Here is a 17,125-nt window from a genome sequence, read left to right on the forward strand (position 1 = left end):
GCCGTTCTCGGTATGTGCCAGTTAGTGTGTAGCGCCCCACGGGCTGTGCTGCTCTTCAACGAAACTCTCTGATACCAGCTGGCACATACCATTCTCGGTATGTGCCAGTTAGTGTGTACCGCTCTTTGTTGAATCTCTTTGACGTTACGTTGGGTAACGGAGCATGTGCCAATGGGGATGTGCTCGTACGCAATGACAAAAATTATTTTTTAAATTTGTGCGATGCTCGGAAGACTGGAGCCCGGGTCACGCGGACACGTTACGGCGCCGTCGCCAGATGGCGCAGCGTGTACAGTAAGAAGAGCGAAAAAGGGGCCCCGATGCCTGCACGTTTCGGCGTTCGCAATGCAGTCCTTGCTTCGCTGCTGATCGAATTATCGTCGACGTGCATCGTGAGATGCATTCTGCTGGATTTCTGCGTCGCGTGCCCCTCGGAAGCCGGCCGTCGAGACAGGGATCGAACCCACGACCTCGAGCTCACCAACGCAACGTCGTAGCCGCTGAGCAAGTGCAGTGGCTACCAAGGACCCTTGATGAGGACAAAAATTTTACCGCGTATATTGTCCGAGCTCAGTTTTCAACCCTTTGAAAAATAAGTAACCGGGACCGTTTACTGGGGCCGACATCTCCTTACTTGGTTCCGTAAAGAAAACAAAAATGGCAAATGACCATGCCATTCGAAGGGAAGCTTTCTTTGTCTATTACCTCCCCTTGAGGGTGGTGTTTCTGTAGTTTTGCTCTTGCCGATTATATAATAACTTGGGCCACTGGATCTGTGACACTGGTCACGTGGCACTGGACATGTAAACATATGGTTGTCCAAACGCCCAGAAGGGACTGGATAGGAAAGGGCACTGCATTGTCTCTTCTCACAGTAACGGCAACAGTCGTGTGTTTCAGTGTGCAGGTAACCGAGTAGACAAGCACAACAAGAGGCAACGCGTTAATTAGTCTGCAACAGAAAATTGAAGTCAGCTATAGAGAGTTCATGAAGGCGATATCAAAAGCAGCCGGGTGTAGAAACAGGAGAACAAAGTGAGAGCAGAGCGTGAATTGAGCGAGGAGCGTTAAGGGCTGCATAGAAGGCAAGTGAAAACGCTTCAAACATAAACATGTTTCGCTTATAAAGGACTCGCGCGTGTGCGTACGACATTTCTTTCTTATTTTTTTCTGCTTGCCCGATAGCTTAGGAAACTTGGCTTAAGGCCAATAAAACATGAAACCTACGTTTCCTTTTTTCTTTCACCATTGCCAAACGCAAGTTCAGAGCCTATCGCTGTAAAGCGCACTTGCTGGCACTGCGTCGTCTTAGGGGAAGTTGAGAACTGGAACGGCATTTCGTGCATTTTTCAAGCGAATCGAATGCACAGTTTGGGAGAAGCACAGGCTGGAACCGTAGGGTCTGCCCCATGATATCCGCCGACTATAACTGCACATAAACAGAGCGCGTAGCACGCCTTTCGTGAGGTACTTAACGTTACACCTTTGCGCCCGCACTTACTTTATCTCCGAGTTCGGTGCGGAGCCTTTTTCCTCTTTGGTAATGTTCTCAGGTGGAGGGCATAAGCCCGCGGGGGACGTCTAAAACGCCTCGTGCATCCAAAATTCCGGTTGCACGCTATCGATTTGTTCCAGTGCAAAGGTGTGTTCTGCCTGCTCGAAGGGGTTTACGTGAGCGTTGGCTGAATATTTCAACGGACGCGTTGCGCGAAGCTCTATGGTAAATGGGTGGACGACTGTTGTCTGTGCATAAAGAAAACGCAGGAGATAGCGTATAGTGGTACATGCGCAGTTGGCGTTGGGTCTATTAAGCTTTTATGTTCGAATAAAGCGAGTAGACGTAATGCGTAGGAATACCAAATAAAATTTTGATTTACCGCCTTGTGCAAGTTCTTAGTATCCACCGTGGTGGCGCATAGTGCCTTCGGTGTTACGCTGCTAAGCGCTGGAGTGCGTGGTATTAAATCCCGGGCACATCAGCTGCATTTGGATGCGGGTCAAATGCGAGATCACCTCTGCATTGGGTGCAGGTTAAAGATCCTCAGGTTGTCAAAACTAGACCGGAGTCCCCAACTAGGGCGTGCCTCACTCTCATATCGTGATTTCGGCACGTAAAGCAACCTAATCTAATTAATTTGAGTTTTTAGTACCGTGGTATGCTTAATATTTTTCTCCGTATTTGTAATGATTTTGTAACGTCAATTAACTTGAATCTGTATTGTGTTAAATGAATGTGAAACGAGATTATGAGAGGAGAACGCGGAAGTCTGGCTACGAAATCGTGCCGTCACAATTAGAAAAAAAAATTAGAGACAGCGAGAGTGAAGGGAGGAAGGAAAGGCAGGGAGGTTAACCAGACTGAGTCCAGTTTGCTACCCTACACGTTGGGAGGGGGATGGGGAAGGGGGGGAGAGAATACATGTGTCTATATCGCACTTTCACATGCACTAAGTTAAGTGCAGGATGTCTACAGTCAGGCACTCAAGTCTGTTGCCTTCAGGTAGTCAAGAAGCGCTCGAATTGCTTTCTGGGCTAATTAACTGTGTGGCCAGGCTCCCAAGGTCTTTGCTTCTTTGAACGGCCTATCATCCAGTCTATTCAAGGCACACTGGAGAGTTTCATCTTGGTCATCGAAGCGAGAACAGTGGCACAGATGATGACTGACGGTGTCTTCACACTTGCACTTAGCGCACATCAGTGACTCCGCCATTGAATACGATGGCTGTAGGAGTTAGTGAATGCTACTCCTACCCCCAGCCGACACAGGAGTGTTGCGTCACGACGTGAAAGGTCTGCTGGTAATTTCAGTTTCAGTGATGGGTCAAGGCTGTATAAACGATGGTTAGAGTTCTGTGGTGTATGCCAGTAACTGAACGTGATGGTGCAAGCGAGACTGCAAAGTTCTCTTGCAGAGTCTACTCTCGATAAAGGTATAAGCAGTGTCAGTGCGCCAGCCTGGGCACGTAGGGCAGCGTCAACGGCGAGGTGATTACCAACGCTGCCACAATGTCCCGGCAGCCACTGAAAGATTGTCATGTCCTCGTTCAGAAGCGCAATGACAAATTTTGTTGGTTTTGGACACCAGCTGCTCGTAATTACGACGTCGTAAACATCGCAAGCTTCAGATGGCTGCTTTGTAATCATAATATATTGCCCATTTGCTAGGCGGTTCTTTTTCAATGTATTCTACAGCAGCACGAAGAGCGGCCAGTTCGGAACCTGTAGATATCGTTATGTGTGAAGTCTTGAACTTGATGACGAGCGATTGAGATGGTATACCAATGGCACTCGTCGAATTTTCCGCAACCGAACCGTTCGCGTAAACACGGATTCGGTTAGCGTACGAACAATGCAAAAGTTCTAATGTGGCCTGCTTAAGAGCAGCGGTGGTCAGGCTAGCCTCCTCCTCCATTCCTGAAGCAGCGAGGTACACAGGCCTCCTTTTGAACCTCCACAGAGGGGATGGCTTTCTTGTTTGGGCGAGTACTTAAAAAAAAATATTACAAGCACCATTTCGGAATCTAGGTCTACGTTTGCCTGCGTCTCCAATCCTGTCGTTCAGAGCCACTTACTTTTGCGGGGATGGGGGGGGGGGGGGGAGGGGAGTTCATCAATCGAAATGTTTGATATGCGGTCCAGAATTATCTTTCTGAATCGAATCGATTACATTGTTAGATTGCTGCTTCCTGTGTGGCGAGCCTCATTCTCCCACCACCCTTTCTCCCTGTGGCGGCAGTTAAAGACGAGGATGGCAGTCGCTTTCCATGCCAGTGTTTGGGCCGCTCGAGGCAACCCAAATATTATGAATCGGCTTATCTGTATAGGGCCACCTATACTACCTCTACAGGTGCGCTAGTTAACGGCTCGTTTCTTTGCGCAACTACTCCATGAAACAACCAACGCTACCTACATGTCTTCCTCTCAACCAATGCACGTCTTCAAGAGCATCATTCCTTTTGGAGAGCGTTGTGTAACTGGAGAAGCGTTCGGCGACTCGCTTACATTGATAATTATTTTCGATGGCTTCTGCATTATTTTTATAGTGGATTTTTGATAGACATATTAAGTTTTCAGAGTGCATGTTGCATACAAGCGCGTCAGCTATGTTTGCATAATGCAGCCGCAGCGCCTTCTCGCAGAGATAATGTCACAGACTAAATATTGCCAGAGCTAACGCATTGCCGGAGTCCTAAAACACGTTGCGTTCATACAAGACTCGAGCCTAAATAAATTCCGCGCGGCAAGTGCAGGCTACGGCTTTCCACAGGACCCATCACATAAGCCCATCCACCAACTCAACCATCGGTAAAAAGAATGTAACGTGAAAAACAAACAAGAAAGAAAAGAAAAGGATTCGATAGATTACACATCGCAAACATATGATGCCGTGTCTCCCAACTCGTCCAGTTACTTCTGCTGCTTCCTTTGAACATGTCTAAATTGCCTCGACTCGTTGCGTTCCTGAAATTGACGTGCTCTTACGCCTCCGCCTGCATTCATTTCCTGTGCCCTCGTATGAGTACACAAGTTAATGTATGTACGTTGCCTCGACAGTGTTCGTATCTTAAGTGCATTGAGAGAGAGCATGGTGAAAAGCATGATCAAGCGAAGTAAACGAAATTCCACTACGCATATCACAGTTATGACGTTTTAACCTGGACTAACGTTAACTCTGTATTCATGTTGATTCTAGTCAAGCAAGCACACTCTCCCGAGTAGATTGAGTTCTGCTGCACCGAGTACCGGCAGTACATGACGTTCTGCTTCTTCTTCTTCGTGATTTGGGAGAGGGAAATACACTGAGTTCTGCAGCCCATATGGGAGCACGGCACAGCGTAATGGGGAATGGGGGCGGGGAAAGAAAGATGACATTGGCTCAATAATTTTAACCCGCATTGGCTCTTACTCTCTGGAGATGCGTTGCTTCTATTGCCATGCTGCCGCTGGGGATAGGAAACGAACAGCAAGTGGTGTTAGGCGCAGTTTCTTACCGGCAGTCCTGACGCCGAGAAAATACTCATCACAACTCTTAATCAGGTATTGTAGAGGTAATTCTCTTTTCCATATCAGAGCTTGTGAGACCGTGTAAATTTGTGTACATGTTTACTTCTACGCGTTTTATTGCTCTTTCTTGCCCTGTTTTTTACCTTAAACCGCTGCCTTTTCCCTTTCTGGCCTGTTTCACCTGGTCAGCTGAGAATTTCACCTTCTTGCTGCGTCGCTCATGTTTTATTGTAATGTCCCGTAAAAAAAGAAAACGAGCAAAAAAAAGAAAGCAGATGTCAATAGAATAATGCTTTCCCTTATTTCAGAAATGCATTCGTTGGGTGGTATGCGAGTCGTCTCGGTCCCATGGGGAAGTGCTGCATTGGTAAGTCAGGAACTTGCAGTAATGTACGACTGTAGAAAACGGCTTTCGAACGTATGCCTGCGATTTCTAGTATATATATATATATTTACTAAATATTGAATTTGACCTATCAGCGCTAGACTTTTGCAGTGTTGGTTACTGCCAAGAACAACTTCTTATCGGTCTCATGCTGAGTGACCCAGGTACCCATGATGGATATATTAATTTCACACCTGTTATAGCCATGTCGAAAAAAAATTTATACTAGAGCTCAACCACGAAAAAGAAAAACGCGTTGGCTTTCTTTGCCTACTATCGTGTGTTTCGCGTTCATCGGTGTCGTCTCGCCGAATGAACCGGGTTATATGGCTCTGAATACAGGCTGTAAAACGCAATCTCTCCTACGTAATGAGAGAATAAATGACACAAAACCTGTGAATGTAATGTAGGCTTACAGGTACCTATAAAGCACAAATAAATTTATTAGAATATCACATTATGTTTAACCACTTCTTTTATTTTTTTAAATTGGCAATACCCATTATTGGTCAAATGAGTGCGCTACTGAGTATGTGCTTATTCTCGGCTAACCTCCAGAACATACGTGCACCACCATGAGGCAAGGGGTACATAGGGTGTCCTAACTAACGTTAGCCAATGTGTTCTAGGAGAAAATAGAAGACGAATGACACGGTGCAAGATATGATTCTAAGAACTATGGTGTTTGGTTGCCAGAATTGTACCTTGCTTCATGCTTTTTATATCTTTTTTGTTTCCTTTGAACACTTTGATGAAAGTTAGACACGGTAGAATACGCAAACACATCTATATACGTGTTCCACATCTATGTGCATCGTCTTAGCCCTCCTGGCAACACTGCATCGATGTGACATGGCAATAAACATACTGCGTATAATCATATGAAATTTCGTAAACGGATTCACTAAAACCTTCACAAAGATTCGTACGTGTGCGTTCCATTTACGTAACTGCCTTTGTTTTGTGTCTTTCGTTGCGCTCATATTCGACATTTGCAGTGACGTAACCTGAAACTGAAAGTCATTTATACGGCTGTAGGTCAACCTCTCAATCCTCATCAGCATTTCCATCTGTTTCTCTCTCTCGCTCTTTCAATCACGAGAATGTTCGAGAAGCAGCAGCGCTATGCTGGCAGACCACGTTGCCACGAAGGAAGGCTAAAGCTGGCGCAAGCGATACAAATGGGACGGTTACGGCCGTTTGGCAAGCGCAGTTGGCTTAGCGGTGTAGCGTTGCGCAAAAACAACATCAATCACGAGAATACGAAATGTATTACTTCGTTGTTTCCGGAGCAGAGTGTCTCTAAAGCACGGCCAGTTTCTTGACAAAGGCGCGTGTTATCCGTGCTGTTTTTTTTTTTTCATTCTTCTTTTGCTATTTTGTAGACGACTTCAAGCACGATGGTTTGTTTTGTCCCGCGGGAGCGAGACTGAACGAGGCCTCGTCTGATGTTTTGAAGTGCACTGGCTGAACCGTAATGTCTCGCGTATAGTGCGACCGTGTTGCCGTGAAATATTGTCCCGTCAAATTTGTTTCTGGTGTCGCAATCTTAAACCTAAGCTTTTCATGGTTTACATGTTTTACGGCCAACCTTTCTTAACGTATGTTTTTTTTCGTTTTCGTTCGTTGTCGTCTCGTATCGAAGCCTTCTTTGTCAGTTCATTTCGCTTGCTTCGAACCGTTTATTACAGGTTCACATAGGTTCACACATAAATACAACCTGATGTCCTTATCAATTACGTGATGGTGATGCAATGTTGACTTCGTCTTTATAAACCATAGTGACACTGTGTGCTTGTTGGTACGCCAATACTAAGACCGTAGATGTATTGATTTATTATGATAGAAACGCCGTGAGGTCAGCTTGAATCAATGTTCTCACCTGCTGCTCGACGTAGGGGAAGAGGAAAGGGTGGAGACACAAAGCATAGAGAAGACGTTGATTATGAGGATGAAAATGGGGAAAATCTTGCACGCTCCAAGACTCTTCAAAGTTTCCTGTCCAGTCCGCTCACATAGAAAAACTTGTTGAGAACCTTCAGACTATCAGGCTGATGACGAGGATCAGGCGAAGGTTCCAATGTAATCTTTTCAGTTAATGGTCCAACGACAAATTTGGACAAGATGTCTGTCGGCGATTTCCTTTGTACATCAAATCGCGGACAGATGCACAACAAGCGTTCTGTCATCTCAGGAATACCGCATTCCTCCCGATTCGGGCTGTCCGCCCGGTCTTTTATATCTTTAATAATTTTTTATTTAACTTATTTTACTACATTTCTTTTTTTTTTGCCCCACTTTAACGTATGTCCGCCCGGCCGATGGGATGTAGGTAGCGCCGGGTCAAGGCCGCACCTAGCCGTAATCTGTGCAGCAAGCTTGCATTGCACCTTTTCATGTTCGGTGGTATTCATGTTCTCATCTCTGGGTCGAGTTCGCGAAGGTGGTGATGACGATGACCTGGCGAGGCCCAATGCACTGCGGTATTATCGCGCAGAAGCCTGTACAACAGCATATTAGTGTCTGGTCGTGAAAATGGGATGGACACTGGCGTGGCTATAATGTGGGCCATTTCGCCTCCGTGTCAGTGAGCTCATTTCCATGTAAGCCACAGTGTTCCGGAATCCACTGAAACCTTATGCAATGGAGAGGTATTTGGGCGACATCGTGTGATTCGATCGCCTCTTGAGCAAGGACGTAGTAGGGTCCTCGTCTAAGGGCACAATCGATCACCTGAAGCGCCGGCTTGGAACCGCAAAATATAGTCAGTCTGATGCGGCTACATCGATATATAACGAATTGCTTCCCGAATGACATCAATCTCTGCAACCGTTGAGGTAGTTGGATGGTCGATATTGACGCACTTTCTGACCCTCATGTTCGGTATTATGAATTCCGCGGTTGAAGTGCTTGTTGACGTTGACCCGTCAGTAAATATATGTATTGAAGCGGCATATTCTTCAGATATATGGGTTAAAGTAAGCTGTTTAAGTCCACATGAAGGTATACGTGATTTTTTCCTAACACCGGGAATTGATAGATTCACCACAGGTCTTGACAAAATTCACGCTGGTACGGCCGCTGCTTTTGCGGTAGTAAAGCCTGCGGGAAGGACGGCCTTATGACGCGAAGTAGATTCCGGGAAAGTGCTGTCTGGACGTAGAATGCGAATAGTCGATAGAGAGTGACGTTCATTATCACCTCTGAAGATACTAACATTTTATAGGCTGACCTAAACAAAATTTCACTTTGGTGCCAGTAATGGCAAATGGAAATAAATATTTCTAAAACAAAAACAATGACATTTACCAGAACCGGTAACGTTCACTTACGTTCATATTTTATGAACAACATGTGCGTAGAGAATCTGTCTACATTGATATATTTTGGCGTCCATTTAACTTCAAACCTCACATGGAATGTTCCCATTGATAAAATAATTTTGAAAGCAAATAAAACACTTGGATTCGTTAGGCGAAATTGGTATTTAGCAAATCGGTCAACTGAGCTATTAGCTTACACAGCTCTAGTTCGTTCAGAGATTGAATACGCTTGCATAATATGGGACCGAAATCAGAGATACCTAATAAGCAAGCTTGAATCTTTACAAAATAAAGCAGCATGTTTCATCACTAAAACCTACTCTAGAGCATCCAGCATCACGGCCATGAAATAGTTCCGCCAATCACCCTCTCTAGAGAAACGACGACTGGTAGCTCTGCTTTCCCACTTCCACTGATTGTATCATACCGCGTCATCCTGTACAGCATCCCATATCAAACCCCCGCAAAGAATTTTGTCCACCTAGACCATCCCTTAAAGGTGTGTCCATGCTTGCGCGGTCGAATCTCCTTCAACAGTGACCGCTCTTGCTGTTTATCACTGGAACAAGCTGACAAAAGAAATTGTTTATAGACGTGATCATGACTCATTTGTAAGTAATTTGAAGTGCAGTTTACATACGCATCTCGAGTAAAAACACAATTTTGTGCCATTGACGCATTGAGGTAATTTACATGCTTCGTACCGAGTGTTTCTTTTTTTTTCATCATGCATGCATTTCTTTCTTTTTATTTCTTCTTTTTTAATTTTCTTGTTGTTGTGTTCGGTGATCTATACTACGGTGTTCTATATTTCCTTTCCCCCAAAGTGTTTGGAATATCATGTTGTTAATCCCCCTTCACCTATGTAATGCCCGTAAGGGCCTTCAGGGTATCTGAATAAAAGAAGCAGATATACCCATAAAGGTTCGAATTGTACATAAGCGCCTATAGGAGATGCCCCTGCTTCCGCAATCGCGCCCTTTGTTCAAGTGTAGCGTGGCAGACCAAGATATGTTCTCCGTGCCTGAGCTTGTAAGATGGTGTTCGTAGGGTAAGTATATTGGAAGGAATAACGAATAGCTAAAAGAGAGCCGTAACTTCCAACCGTATTTTATTGCTCGAAATTGCTTTGTATAGACTTCAGCTGACAATATTTAAGACCCACGTCAGATTGAATGAGCGCTCCTTTTTGCGTTTGAGTGATCTAGAAATTGAATTTCTTAGAAGGTGATGCAAGCCTGCAGGCGCCGTGTGGTCGCCGAAATGTAGAGATATTGGTTATAAGGAACAAAATGCTGTCGGAAGGTTGCGCCTTGTCCAGACTATTTTTCTTTCTAGTGTATTTGCGCCATGAACATGTTCTTAGTAGTGCCATCCTAAATGTTTACGGAGATTCTGCATTACTACAATTACGCGCTAGAAAAGTTCGGAAATGCCATTTGTTAAAGGACGGGGACGGGCTATGAAACACGCACTCCCTATTGGGACGAGCAGTGCAAGACCGAGGAACGACGCCGTAGCCAACCTTTAAAGGGGCCGCCTGCTTGTCAGGGCAACAGTTCTTGTCGCATCGACGTAGACAAGTAGCCTTGTCGAAGCGTTGGCACCAGAGACGGTCTTTATCCCCCCATTGTTGATCAACTCCAATCACACACACACACACACACGCACACGCACACGCACACACACACGCACACGCACGCGCACGCGCACGCACGCACGCGCACGCACGCGCACGCACGCACGCACGCGCACGCACGCGCACGCACGCGCACGCACGCGCACGCACACGCACGCACGCACGCACGCACACGCACGCGCACGCACGCGCACGCACGCACACGCACGCACACGCACGCACACGCACGCACACGCACGCACGCACACGCACACGCACGCACGCACGCACACGCACGCACACGCACGCACGCACGCACACGCACACGCACACGCACGCACACGCACGCACGCACACGCACGCACACGCACGCACACGCACGCACACGCACGCACACGCACGCACACGCACACGCACACACAGACACACACACACAAATTTCCGAGTGAAAAGACGCACGAACAGTTTGAAGACGGATTTGAGTGCGCACCTTTCTGCGCATTGCAGATCTTGTCTTTGTGAAGTGCGTATCTTTGATGTGAGGATCTTGGGCAGAAGTAAAGCCACAACTGCAAAGGAAGCGCAACATGATAGTGCACGTATTTAAGCGCGACATGATAGTGCACGCGTTCTGCTGACCAATGTAAGCACTTTATGACGACCTGTACATGCTTATGTCGCGAGCGCCACCGGCCTCGCATATGACGGCCCAGTGAGCTAGGGGCTTGCTGGGTACAAGCCGACACTGCGGATGGCCTTGCGGAAGATTTGCCACTCGAAGAGACACACAATATTGGCATCGTTCGCGTAAATCGAAAGAGCTGCGCAAACATCTTTATTCTCACTTTCTTCGTGAAGTTTCGAAGCATTCCGAGCTTCCCTGCAGGGGCGATTTTCTAGGCGTAGCTTCGCGCCGCTAACGGGTTCGCACCACGCGTTCCGAATCAAGGTATGCCGCAAGACGGGCTTCGATGCGTCTCATGCCGAATCGTGCGTCAGTCGCTACCGTGTGTCTCGCGTTGAAGGGCGTTGCGCAACGCATTCCGACGACCGCACCATCGGCCGCTGTCGCCGCGGGCACTACTCGAGCACCGTCTGAGGCTGTGTTGTAATACTCGTCGCAGACGGTTAAGTGGCCATCTTAAGTCTCGTTCCAACTAGCATAGTAAACTCCCCTGAGTTCGCCCTTCTTTTTTCTTCTCCTTCTGCACCATCGACTAAGGCATGCAAAAAGAAATGACAGAGAAAACTAAACAGAGCTACAAAGGACGAACCGCTGAGCAATAAACCATCAGATAGTTTAGACTCATCCATAGACTGGTACACTACACACATCGTCCGAGCGCGCTGTGTTAGCAACACGCGAACGCCCCGTGACGACGCGAATTAACAGAACATTCAATATATATGTGTACATTCACTCGACGGTAATAAATACCGAACGAGAAAGGACACCCAACAAAGCAAGGAATAGGGCAGCCACAACACAACACATAATGGCTGCATTAGCAGTAGATTCCAACGAAGGAAGTTGAAAAATATGTCTGATACTTTGGCTAGTCGGTTGAAATATATAATAGAGCGGCAGCACACAACACTAAAGTTAAGTTTCAAGAACAAACCGAACAATGTCAGTTTAAAGTACATGGTCGATTACTTCGGACGGCGGAATATGCCCATCGGTCACAACATCTTAACTGTTGCGGGTGCGGTCGGTAATTCCAGTGCACAATGAAGATCAGTTAACAGGAGAACTGACGGAGATATTTTTCATTAGAAAACAAATATATCTTTATCGGCTTGCTATCAGTCACGCTTTTTGACTGCGAGTTTTTCTTGAATACGAGGCTTTTGAATACGCGCTTCGTCACCATTGTTTGTTTTTCTGCCATGCTGTTGCGCACGCGTGATTTTTTGCTGCGTATTTCTTCTTTCATTGCTTCCAATAAAGTTTGCTTGCGAGTACAGTGCGGCCCTATTTCGCTGTACTCCTTTTCGGTGTACTTGTGTGGTTTTCTCTGCCATTCGAAAGCGGGAAAGATTGGTGTACAGTTAAAAAGGCGGGGTTCCTATTATACGCAGATTCTTATGGTAGCTAGACAGCATCTGCTAAGCGACTTCTTGCCCGGTTGTCGGATGAGAATGAGTTCAGATGCGAGTCGGATGGCAGGCAGGGGTGGTATAGAAGGGTCGGTGCATCCCAACTCGGCGGAGCACGTTGTTTTCCCTTGAGAGAGTCGTCGAACTAGACGCGAAGCGACGCGTTCGTGTAGGTCTGTCGTCTTTCTTGGAAGACGCAGGCCTTCTGGGGGAACTACGAAAGCCACTTACTGTCGAAGGCGCTTACAGGGATCGTGGTATAATAACGTGTGTTACATGGAACCTTGGGATGGCAGTGAAGAATCGTAGATTGCCCGTGTTAGTTGGTATACGAATGACAGGTTAATTTATTGATCAATGGAGCTTTCATGCATTCTGGTAACGCGAAAGACTGTCAGGATAAGAGACGCACGTAAAGAAGACCAGGCGTTCAACCTGTTTGTGTGACAGTTAACCAGACTTCTCGCGCGGCCACAGTGCATAAAAGAAAAAACAAATGCTCGTGTAAATTTTACCCTGCTCGACATTTCGTTTAGACGAGCGGAAAGATGGCTACTAAGTCCAAACAAGTGTGACTTGAGAGGAAGAGCAAGTTTTAGTGCAAGACCGATTTGAATTGCTAAGAATCACTGGCTCCGGACAGGCCGCCATTGGAATATGAACCTGGCAACGTTTAACGCTAGAACGTTATCTAGTGAGGCGAGTCTAGCAGTGCTATTGGAGGAATTAGAGGGCAGTAAATGGGATATAATAGGGCTCAGTGAAGTTAGGAGGCCAAAAGAAGCATATACAGTGCTAAAAAGCGGGCACGTCCTGTGCTACCGCGGCCTAGAGGAAAGAAGAGAACTAGGAGTCGGATTCCTGATTAATAAGAATATAGCTGGTAACATACAGGAATTCTATAGCATTAACGAGAGGGTGGCAGGTCTTGTTGTTAAACTTAATAAGAGGTACAAAATGAAGATTGTACAGGTCTACGCCCCTACATCCAGTCATGATGACCAGGAAGTCGAATGCTTCTATGAAGACGTGGAATCGGCGATGGGTAGAGTGAAAACCAAATACACTATACTAATGGGCGACTTTAATGCCAAGGTAGGCAAGAAGCAGGCTGGAGACAAGGCAGTGGGGGAATATGGCATAGGCACTAGGAATAGCAGGGGGGAGTTATTAGTCGAGTTTGCGGAACAGAATAATATGAGGATAATGAATACTTTCTTCCGCAAGCGGGATAGCCGAAAGTGGACGTGGAGGAGCCCGAACGGCGAGACTAGAAATGAAATAGACTTCATACTCTGCGCTAACCCTGGCATCATACAAGATGTGGACGTGCTCGGCAAGGTGCGCTTCAGTGACCACAGGATGGTAAGAACTCGAATTAGCCTAGACCTGAGGAGGGAACGGAAGAAACTGGTACATAAGAAGCCGATCAATGAGTTAGCGGTAAGAGGGAAAATAGAGGAATTCCAGATCAAGCTACAGAACAGGTATTCGGCTTTAACTCAGGAAGAGGACCTTAGTGTTGAAGCAATGAACGACAATCTTGTGGGCATCATTAAGAAGTGTGCAATGGAAGTCGGTGGTAACTCGATTAGGCAGGATACCAGTAAACTATCGCAGGCGACGAAAGATCTGATCAAGAAACGCCAATGTATGAAAGCCTCTAACCCTACAGCTAGAATAGAACTGGCAGAACTTTCGAAGTTAATCAACAAGCGTAAGACAGCTGACATAAGGAAGTATAATATGGATAGAATTGAACATGCTCTCAGGAACGGCGGAAGCCTAAAAACAGTGAAGAAGAAACTAGGAATTGGCAAGAATCAGATGTATGCGTTAAGAGACAAAGCCGGCAATATCATTACTAATATGGATGAGATAGTTCAAGTGGCTGAGGAGTTCTATAGAGGTTTATACAGTACCAGTAGCACCCACGACGATAATGGAAGAGAAAATAGTCTAGAGGAATTCGAAGTCCCAAAGGTAACGCCGGAAGAAGTAAAGAAAGCCTTGGGAGAAATGCAAAGGGGGAAGGCAGCTGGGGAGGATCAGGTAACCGCAGATTTGTTGAAGGATGGTGGGCAGATTGTTCTAGAGAAACTGGCCACCCTGTATACGCAATGCCTCATGACGTCGAGCGTACCGGAATCTTGGAAGAACGCTAACATAATCCTAATCCATAAGAAAGGGGACGCCAAAGACTTGAAAAATTATAGACCGATCAGCTTACTGTCCGTTGCCTACAAAATATTTACTAAGGTAATCGCAAATAGAATCAGGAACACCTTAGACTTCTGTCAAGCAAAGGACCAGGCAGGATTCCGTAAAGGCTACTCAACAATAGATCATATTCACACTATCAATCAGGTGATAGAGAAATGTGCGGAATATAACCAACCCTTATATATAGCTTTCATTGATTATGAGAAAGCGTTTGATTCTGTCGAAACCTCAGCAGTCATGGAGGCATTAAGGAATCAGGGTGTAGACGAGCCGTATGTAAAAATACTGAAAAATATCTATAGCGGCTCCACAGCCACCGTAGTCCTCCATAAAGAAAGCAACAAAATCCCAATAAAGAAAGGCGTCAGGCAGGGAGATACGATCTCTCCAATGCTATTCACAGCGTGTTTACAGGAGGTATTCAGAGACCTGGATTGGGAAGAATTGGGGATAAAAATTAATGGAGAATACCTTAGTAACTTGCGATTCGCTGATGATATTGCCTTGCTTAGTAACTCAGGGGACCAATTGCAATGCATGCTCACTGACCTGGAGAGGCAAAGCAGAAGAGTGGGTCTAAAAATTAATCTGCAGAAAACTAAAGTAATGTTTAACAGTCTCGGAAGAGAACAGCAATTTGCAATAGGCAGCGAGGCACTGGAAGTCGTAAGGGAATACATCTACTTAGGGCAGGTAGTGACGGCGGATCCGGATCATGAGACGGAAATAATCAGAAGAATAAGAATGGGCTGGGGTGCGTTTGGCAGGCATTCTCAGATCATGAACAGCAGGTTGCCATTATCCCTCAAGAGAAAAGTGTATAATAGCTGCGTCTTACCAGTACTCACCTACGGGGCAGAAACCTGGAGGCTTACGAAAAGGGTTCTACTCAAATTGAGGACGACGCAACGAGCTATGGAAAGAAGAATGATAGGTGTAACGTTAAGGGATAAGAAAAGAGCAGATTGGTTGAGGGAACAAACGCGAGTTAATGACATCTTAGTTGAAATCAAGAAAAAGAAATGGGCATGGGCAGGACATGTAATGAGGAGGGAAGATAACCGATGGTCATTAAGGGTTACGGACTGGATCCCAAGGGAAGGGAAGCGTAGCAGGGGGCGGCAGAAAGTTAGGTGGGCGGATGAGATTAAGAAGTTTGCAGGGACGGCATGGCCGCAATTAGTACATGACCGGGGTTGTTGGAGAAGTATGGGAGAGGCCTTTGCCCTGCAGTGGGCGTAACCAGGCTGATGATGATGATGATGATGATTTGAATTTTCCTAGTCGTATAGAAGCGTGTCGCCCAAAGTGATCAATCAATCAATCAATCAATCAATCAATCAATCAATCAATCAATCAATCAATCAATCAATCAATCAAAACCCAGCTAGTAGATCAAATATTTAGGTAATCATTGTAATTGCAAAAAAACAGTGATATACCGGGAGGATCTCGGAACTCTGAGTTGTTTGGCTTGCCATAGATTAGGAAGAGACAAATTAGCACAATGAAAATAATGATGCAGAGCAGGTGCGTAAGTAAAATTGTAATTGAATATGGTACATAATAAGCAAGTGTCAAAGAAAACTGCAATGAAAAAATAAGAATAAGCTGTAAACCAGTTTAACCTATTTTTTTACTACGTAATTTCTTTCTAAGTTTGCTTAATATAGCAATTCTAAAGGTATAATGGTAGTTTCGTATGCTTGTTTTCTTTATTCCAGCCGAATATGTCACCAATATTCCTGAAAACTGGAACTGCATAGAAAGCAATTGGTTAGACGACGTTTCAAGCCTCGTACAACATACATATAACATACGGTACTTCGCTATAGTATAGGCTGCCTCTGTCAACGGACCTAAATGTTAATGTGATTAGGCACTGGTAGCAGCTAACCTTAGAGACTTACTACTGCGGAAACTTTGCAGAAGTCACACTGGTAAATTGCCGGTATTATTGAAACAAATATTGTTATTAAATACCATTGAGAAGTAAAAACAAAATACGGGGTTTAAATCAGGCACCTATTCCAAGAATCTCTCTCTATTTATACATTATAAGCCGGTATGTGTGTAGTATATTCTGCACGAATACCCGCAGTCAGTGAGCGATCAATTCTCAGCGTCACCAGCTCACCGGCGTGCTGTGGTTCTCCGAGGCCATGTACAAGGACGGTGAAGGGGTGTGTGTCTTTCCGTTGACTTAGCGGGCCTGCCGCTAGATGGCGCAGCGTGTCCAAAGGGAAGTGGAAGAGAGGAGCTCCACTGCAGTACACGGCACACACATGACGCGATTTGGCGATGGCAATGCGGTAATGCCACTTCCTTGTACTTGAAGTCTAATAGCGATAACGTCGACAATAATAGTGAGGTGGATTCTGCTGGAATTTTCCGTTGGAACTGTATCGCCGGTTCTGCGTTACAGGCTAAATAGGTAGACTCGAAAGACCTGAAGTAGTTAGAATAAAATCG

At 45.8% G+C, this 17,125-nt stretch overlaps 1 long non-coding RNA gene across 1 annotated transcript in view; it reads left to right on the forward strand.

The window, feature by feature from the left end:
• The window catches only part of LOC140213575 (uncharacterized), a 238,418-nt gene that overhangs the window by 33,324 nt on the left and 187,969 nt on the right, over positions 1–17,125 (forward strand). Inside the window, exon 2 of the long non-coding RNA XR_011890453.1 lies at positions 5,313–5,371. This is a non-coding gene — a long non-coding RNA (uncharacterized lncRNA). The remainder of the gene's footprint in view (positions 1–5,312; positions 5,372–17,125) is intronic.

Source organism: Dermacentor andersoni, chromosome 10, assembly GCF_023375885.2.
Source record: "Dermacentor andersoni chromosome 10, qqDerAnde1_hic_scaffold, whole genome shotgun sequence".
In the NCBI taxonomy this organism is placed as follows: domain Eukaryota; kingdom Metazoa; phylum Arthropoda; class Arachnida; order Ixodida; family Ixodidae; genus Dermacentor; species Dermacentor andersoni.